We start from the raw sequence: 8517 nt of genomic DNA on the forward strand, positions 1-8517 counted from the left end.
AATTCAAATAAACACAAAGTAGTTATGTGCATAAACATACATATATATAGTGAAATCTAAGAAGCCAATGGCTGATTTACTCTATTTTGTTTCAGTTTTTGTTGGAAACACTTCACTGTAGAATCTGGGATTTTAATTTTTGACCATACCTAATTGGCTACATTATTAATTGCGATTTGAAAGGCTTCAGGATTTATCTTCCTTGCTTCGAAATTATCTTAAAACAAAATTTGGTAAAAAAAAAGAACTGCATTTATGTGTTAAAAAAAATCCCTTGTAAGTGGAAATAATGCTTTAATAATTAAATAGATGATTTTTTTCTCATATGTAGACACAAATATAGCAGACAACAGAGCTTTTATTTAGTTTTCAAATATGGGAATTATAGAATTTTAATACCAAATAATATAAAAAAATATTATAAAGTTTTCTTTTTTAAGATATACACTTCTTTACATGATCTATTTAGGATATTAAACACTGGCACGTTATGTGTGTTGCATCCGAATACTAGTCACTAATATTTTGTGTGTTCTTTGTTGTCATGAATTTACAATGGTAATTCAAGGGTCTGGTATTGTTTAACTGTGAATAATAAGCTAAAGTATTTTTTATTTGAAGTACTTATGCCACTTTTAATTATTTTTAAAAAATTACTTGTATCCTTCATTGAGTATTTTACATTTATCCTGCTACTCATTACATTGTGTGACAATATAGCATTGCAATGTAGTCTTGTCTTGTACATTTAATAATAATTACCAGTATCATTGCATGAATTTTGTTATATTTATTATTTTGGTTTAGAAATAGTATGAATAAATTGATCCTTAAAAACAGTTTGCTAATGCAAATTTATATGAGAGAAAACGTTTTGAAAGAAATTAATACTTTGTTGTTATATAGTTAATACATTAGTCATCATGTATTTGAACTACTGAAGAGCAGTTCATTTTTAGTATAAAGGCTTCATCCTTGAAATTGAATTTATACAGAGTGTTACAGAAGTATGTGTAAAAAATAATTGGATGTATTCTGTGAACCAAAAGAAAAATAAAAAGTGATATAAAACATGTCTCCATTTCTGAACAGTTACAGAGCTATGGTTTTTTTTTTATTTTAAAAGTGGCTATAGAGGTTTGAATGGTAAAAAATACTAAGAATAAGCAGGCACATACTTAGAAAAATGTTTATTCGTACTAGGTATTTGTCTGCTTAATCCTCTTTAGAATTTTCTTATTTTATTATTTTTTACTACTCAAATTCCATAGCCAGTTTTTAAAGTTAAAACATCCATAGCTGTTCAGAATTGGATAGTTATGGAGCTGTGGCAGTCACCCATTTACACCTTTCCTTAAATAAACATGCTGTGAATCTGATAACTCAATGTTTTCAAAGGTAGGCTTTATTTTAGTTGTTATTTAATACTATGCAGTTCACTGTCATATAAGTTACTGCATTAGCATTATTTCTATATACAATAAACCAACCAAAGTTGTGCAGTGACATCATTACGTAACATGTCATATTGTGAATTCCTCCACAATGAGTTGCCTATCTCATTATACTTCAAATAAGTAATGCTTCCCCAGTAGAGAAGACTACTGTTACTTATTCTCAAGTAACAGTATATTTTGTATAGCCTCATTGTATGGCCATTTCAGGGCTATTTGGCTCCTCATCAGTGAATGGGTAGGTACCCTGATGGTACAACAGCTGACAACCCAATTGTGAATTAACTGGGTTGTCAGTTGTTTAGGGTACTTACCCACTCGCCAATGAAAGGCCAAATAATCCTGAAACAGCCATCTGGTGGTGGTGCTCACCAAGAATAAGCAACAGTAATCCTCTCTACTGGGGAAGCATTACTTATTTGAGGTATAATGAGATAGGCAACTCGTTGTGAAGGAATTCACAATATAACATGTTATGTAATGATGCCACTGCACAACTTCAGTTGGTTTACTGTGTATAGAAACGATGCTAATGCACTAACTTATATGACAGTAAACTGTTCCTTGCAGTCTGAGGCTTTTTAGCCCTAAATCCTATACTGTACATTTCTTAAACTAGAGGTTCTAGCAGACTTTATTTCAATTTTATTCATTATGAAAATATTAAGAATAACTTGCTTCTATAGGAAGGATAAATTTAAAATAATGCAGGATAAGGGTAAGAATATACTTCATAAAGATATAAATTTTATTTTATTTGGAAATATGACATTATAAATTCACTCTTTGAGTTAAGTTGCCATTTCTTAGTATAGAGGTACTAGTACTCTGAATAAACATTTCTCATTATAAAGAATTAACATCAAAGATTTACTGCTACCTTTTTACAGCTTTGCTTAAATAAATATGCTGTGAATCCGATAACTCAGTATTCTCAAGGATATGCTTTCTTATTATTACTTTGGTTGAAAGTGGGCTACCTATTCTGAAAGAAGAAGGAAGTATGCATATTCTTTAAAAAAATTGAACTATCAGATGTATTGCATTTATTTAAGAAATAACATAAATACATAGCAAGAAATCTATCTCAATGTTAAGTATTTTATTCATAAAAAAGCATATATTCAAAAAGTATATACTCATAGTACTAGAAGCACAATGTTTTTAAATTAAAAATGATTTCATTACCTCATTTTCTTTTTTCTGAATTCATATGGTAATGAGTGCTCTCTCTCTCTCTCTCTCTCTCTCTTCCACAAAAACAAGCCTTGTTCTTTTATAACTTAATGAGTCAACACATTATTTATCGTTTATGAAAGTCATTATTAATAAATAGAGGCCACAGTTTATATTTCAGTTTTTGTATTTGCTGATTAGTGCTATTGTATGCTGTAAATAAATGGCTATTTTCAAAGCTATTTCAGTCATGGATAATGTAAGAAATAACACAAAATATAAATTTATTCATAATATATAAAGATACATTCTGAACTTCCCTCCTCCCCACCACCATCACTATTAAATTGCATTTGAATGGGGTTTTCTGATGCTTCTGAAAGCATTTATACAATCTATAATCATATTGAAATGTATATTTATTTATTTTTAATTTATTTATATTTTTGAAAAACAAGTCACTTCCCCCCCCCCTTTTTTTTCATTATATTTATGTCTTGAGTCTAGTTCAAGGTATTAGTATTGAATCTATTTTTAAAAAATATATGTAACAAACTGATTATATTTCATGAAAATTCTGTTTCAAAAAAAAAGGGGAAAAAAATGGAATAAGTATTTTCTCTTTCATATACTGGCTATAATAGTATGCTTAATACATATTACATCCTTCGTTCAAAACTTTTATAATTATATCTAAGGTTTTTTTTTTTTTACCATTTGCTTTCTGCATATGAAAATAATATACATTGTTTTAGTTTTTCATTGGGATTTGTCATTAATTTTTTTCATTTTTAGATTATATTAACATATTTCTGCTCTAAAATAGATGTCTGGTTTTTTAAAATTAGTTTCGGAAGATATCAGAAGTAATTGATTTGTAATTTTTACGTACTAAGCTTTAAATCTTATTCATATATGGTTATGTCTGCTTCTTGAGCCTCATTATCATTTGCTAAGCATTCATTCAATTTGTGATACATCTAATTAAAAAGTCATATTTATTAAACATTTGCTTACTTGTTAATTTCATTTAAAAGGTTTTTCGCTAGTCAGTGATTCAAAGCGTTATTTTTGAATCTCCTTTTAGAAACATAAGAAATAAGCCCAATGTAATTAAATAACATATCTCATGAAAATACTTTTTTTTCTCTCTCTTTTTTTTTTTTTTTTTTTTTTATATAAAAAATAAGTATTTTCTTTTTCTTATGTTTCACATGTTGCTGTAAGTATATGCCCATGCACCCAATATCATCATCTGATCATCTGTTTCATTTTTTTTTTAAAAAACACCAATCCTTGATTTTCTCTAATTTATTTAAAGAGAAAATAAAGTATGGCATAATACTTTATTTTCTCCAAAGAATTACATTATATTAGACAGTTCAGAATTATAGTTCAGAAGGGGAATTATAGGTTACGAATATAGCATTTGTAACCGTTTATAAATTGCCAACAGGCAGCATTTGCTGCTTTATATACTTTAATATATTCTGTACATTAAGTAACACTAGCTGTAGAATTGATGTACATATTGTACAATTTTTCTTGTATTCTATAACTATCAAATACTAATATTTGAAAGGTGAATTTTATTTAAAGAGGTGATGCAATAATATAAATACCTAAAAATTTAATTTATATGGCAAGGAATTTGTAAAAGCAATATATACATCTTGAAGTTGACCTCTTTGTAGATAGTGTTTTTACTCAGATATGTATAAAAAATATATTATACACACACACTCTATATATATATACATACATATATATATATATTTGCTCATTCTTTCATCAAATGACAATAAAATAAATAACAAACCATGTAAGTTCACAAAATTTTCTGTAAAGTAAATTTTGTGGGTTTTTCCCCTGTTATATTGTGCTGATGTTTACACTGATGTATATGCCATTATAGTTGTATAATGAGTTGTAAATTTTTGTATATTTGTTATATTTTTTGTCTCCTGATCTTTTTGATTCATTTTGAAAAGTGAATATATTAAAAGTGAAATATTTTCTGTGATTTAGACTTTCTTTTTCTTTATTAGCTTAATGATTTCTTACACAGTTCATATTAGAAATGATTCACAGAATTAAAAATTTTATGAGGTATTATTTTTTAATATTAGATTTCCTATCACAACTTCTAGTCTATATAAGATGTTTTATTTTATGTAGTAGTGGTGGTGGCATGTGATGCAAGACAGCAAGTGTATGAGCTTATGCAGCATCAGCCAAAAAAAAAAAAAAAATCACACCATTCCCTCCAAATGCCTGTCCAGTTCCTCCTTAAATTTATTTAACCTATCAACTTCCACAACGACAGATGGAAGTTTGTTCCAGCAATTAACCACCCGCTGGCTAAAGGCAAATTTCCACACATCTATTCTACATCTGTCTTTTCTTAATTTGAATTTATGCCCCCTTAGGTTCGTAATCTGAACAAGTGGAAGGATCCCATCAGAATTCAGCGTGCTCAACCCATTCAAGGCCTTATACACCTCAATCAGATCACCACGCAGGTGCCTAGTCTCCAGCCACTGCAATTTGCAGAGCTTAAGGCTCTGCTTATAGATGTGAAAACATCTATGGCAGCACTAGAGTAAAACTGTTTAAATTTTTGAACGGTTTGATCGAAACTTACGATACTTAGAAGTAGCAAATGATGTTGATCAAACTCTTGAGAAACAGATTTTATTAAAGCCTGCATTTTATTCTTGCATAATAAAATTCTACCCACTGCTTACTCTACCGAATCAACATTAGTGACTGAGTTGACATCATTTAGGAAGTGACATTTCCATATATTAGTATGAACTTACTCTACTGAATTAACTACTTACTTGACCGAATCAATGTTAGTGACTGAGTTATAGCATCATTAGTGCCATTTAGGAAGTGATGTCATTAAAAATCTAACAGCCACCTCATAGGAAGTGACGTCAATTGCGTCATTTCTGCAAAAAAATTTTGTTACCAATCGATTTTACTCTCGTGCCGCCATAGAAGTTTTCACATCAAACGTTAGTATATTTTGAATTTGAAAAAACACATAGAAAATAATTCATAGCAGAATGCATCAATGTACTGTTCAGTCATGGCTTGAATTTGCATTGAAACTAAACACTTCGCACTAAACTAACAGGCGCCTCCGTAGCCAGGTGGGAAGGAGCAGCAGTGCGTAGCACATGCTTCTTGATTAGACCGGGGTTCGAGCCCGTCACCACCAAATATGGAGGATATGGAAAGGTCAGGGAATGACCACCACATATTCTCAGAGCAATATGGCCTTAGTTGCTAATACTCCTAAAAAAAAAACCAAAAAAAAAAAAAAAAACTAAACTAATACATCTCAAAGTAAGAGCATTTGACTTTGGCAGTAATTTATTGTGGGAGGAGGGGGGTTATCTGTGAATAAATAAACAAATTCTGCTTATAACTAAGGGATAGCTCATAGGAAGAGATTTTAAGATAGACTACAAGAATATAATCATATTTTGTGATATGACATGTATTTCAACACAGTTTGTGTGAATAGCAATCTCAGTCAAGAACATTGCATTACTTTGGAAGCACAGTTTGCATTCATATTATAAGGTAGCATAGCTCTGCATAGTCTAGAATATAACATAGCATCGAGCACCAGAAATCACATTAATCAGAGCTTGTGGGCTCTCTTTGCCTCTATTATTATTATTTGCCATATGGTGCAAGAAAGTCTGAGGCTTATGCTGCACCAGCCAAAAAAAAAAATTTCCGAGTTACCCTGAGAGAGAAAGAGAGAGAGAGAGAGAGAGAGAAAGGAATCACTAAGAAAGAGAAGAATGGTGATATCCAGCTCAGGAACCTGGGTGTGCCAAGCCCATATTAACCAGACGTGAGCCAGCTTGTCTACAGCTCTCTCTGTCTTAAACATTTCACTTAAATATTCTCAAGGAATGCATGCATTCTAAGGTGAAGCTGTTGTGGTATATGATATAATTTGTTATGGTGTCTGTCAGGCTGACTTTCTATTGAAGTAATTTTGAATGGTATTTTCTGGCAAGATGACTTCTGTTGCCTGTTGTATATCTGTTTGCTGATGTAGCTGATTCAGTGTTGTTTGGATATAGTGGAAGAATTTCATCTCTGGAATGGAATTAGCCATAGGACTCAAATACCACAGACAGTAGTGCATTATACCTTTATGGAGCCCAAGGCAAAATGGAATTTTGGAGCCCCATCAACATTAAATATTGAATGACAGAAGAACACGAAGAGCTGAACTTAGTTCAGCTTTCCATGTTTTTCTGTCATTCAATATTTAATGTTCTTATACTCATTTTTTATGTTTCTTACACTCACTTTTTGTTTCTTTTGCTTTTTATTTAAGTTTCTTACACTCATTAAAATCAAAAGCTGCCGAATTATTCGCCTACACCTCAGTTCTGCTTGGACATTCACTCAAGACTGGTTGATAAGATCGTGGCTACCTTCTCCCTGCTACTGTACTGCCGTAAGCATAAGGGCGCAGGTTACATACAAGGCAGTCCTTATTTTTTCAATTAACTCAACTATTTAAGGAAGAATGAACTAAATATAAAATTACTCTTCAAGTAAAGTTCGTTGACCTTAGCAGGTAGAAATTTCAGTTTCTGATAAAAAAAAAAAAAAAAAAATATTAGTTAAAAACAGAAAAATTCAAATTATTTTATTAGTCACCCAGAATTTCTTCTATATACCCTTTTATGTAATGTGTCTGTAAATTGCATGTGTTCTCTGGTCGATTCACCTGTTTTGCTGGACAAAAGAACCCCAGTTTCTTGGGGGGGGGGGGCCTTGCTATCTACACCTGAGACTGACTAACTCAGCCACAGAGTGAAAAAAGCCCATTAAAGTTCCTCGCATCATCGATGGGATTCGAACCCGCGCCTTTTCCACCCGATGTGGGGGAGGATGGTAGCGATACCACTGTGCTACATGCACAGACAGTAAAAAACAGCAATAAGTTTTTGAAACAGTGATTTTGAGGGGGCCCCCTCTGATCACAGCCCTAGGGAGATGTTTTTGCGAGGGGTGCCCCATATGAATATTTTGCCTGGGGCCGACAGAAGTTGGCCCCAGGCAAAATATTCATATGGGGCACCCCTCGCAAAAATTTAAGGTGGAATTTGTAAAATTGAAAATTAAAGGAAACACCCAAAAATTATTCATATAATAATTTATTTAAACTTTAACAACTATTGGATTTCATGACATAACTCTTTGTCATTGATGTTGCTGCTGCTGTTGTCACATTAAAATTCTTTCAAGGCGTTGACATTTTGCTTCTATTGCACTTTCAAATAAATTCATGAAGTTTTCTGATTTTAGAATAAGATGAAAAGCTGAGAATACTTCATTCATCTAATCAAATCTTTCTTGTAAGCTAATGATAGCTACATCGATCATTATATTAAAAAATTCCTTTTCAACTTTTGGTTGGATCATTCATCTGATGAAGTTTCACAGGTAAACTTGCACTTTTTTCTGAAAAAACACAGTTGCAATGTCTTTTGGTTTATCCACACACCATTTAAATTCTGATGTTCTAAATTCATTTAGTTGACTAAGAGTACCTTCTATCAATATTGTATTTCTGTTAATGTAATTGCAGTGTTCATATAAATTGTACTACTTTGCATGGCTTTATAACTTTATTTATAATACTCAATACTTCATACTTGACAACTTATTATAAATTTAAAAGAAGTAATTTCTGTTGACAAACCTTGTATTTCAGACTGCAATTTTTCATCTTTTCCTTTGGCCTGTTCCTTGATTTCATTTAACGCAGTTATAATATCCCGTAAGTGATATTGTACTGCTTCAACAGCTTTTATCTTTCTTTCCCATCTTGTTTCTGGTA

Source organism: Mastigoproctus giganteus, chromosome 14, assembly GCF_048544385.1.
Source record: "Mastigoproctus giganteus isolate SK-2022 chromosome 14, ASM4854438v1, whole genome shotgun sequence".
Taxonomy (NCBI): Eukaryota; Metazoa; Arthropoda; class Arachnida; order Uropygi; family Thelyphonidae; genus Mastigoproctus; species Mastigoproctus giganteus.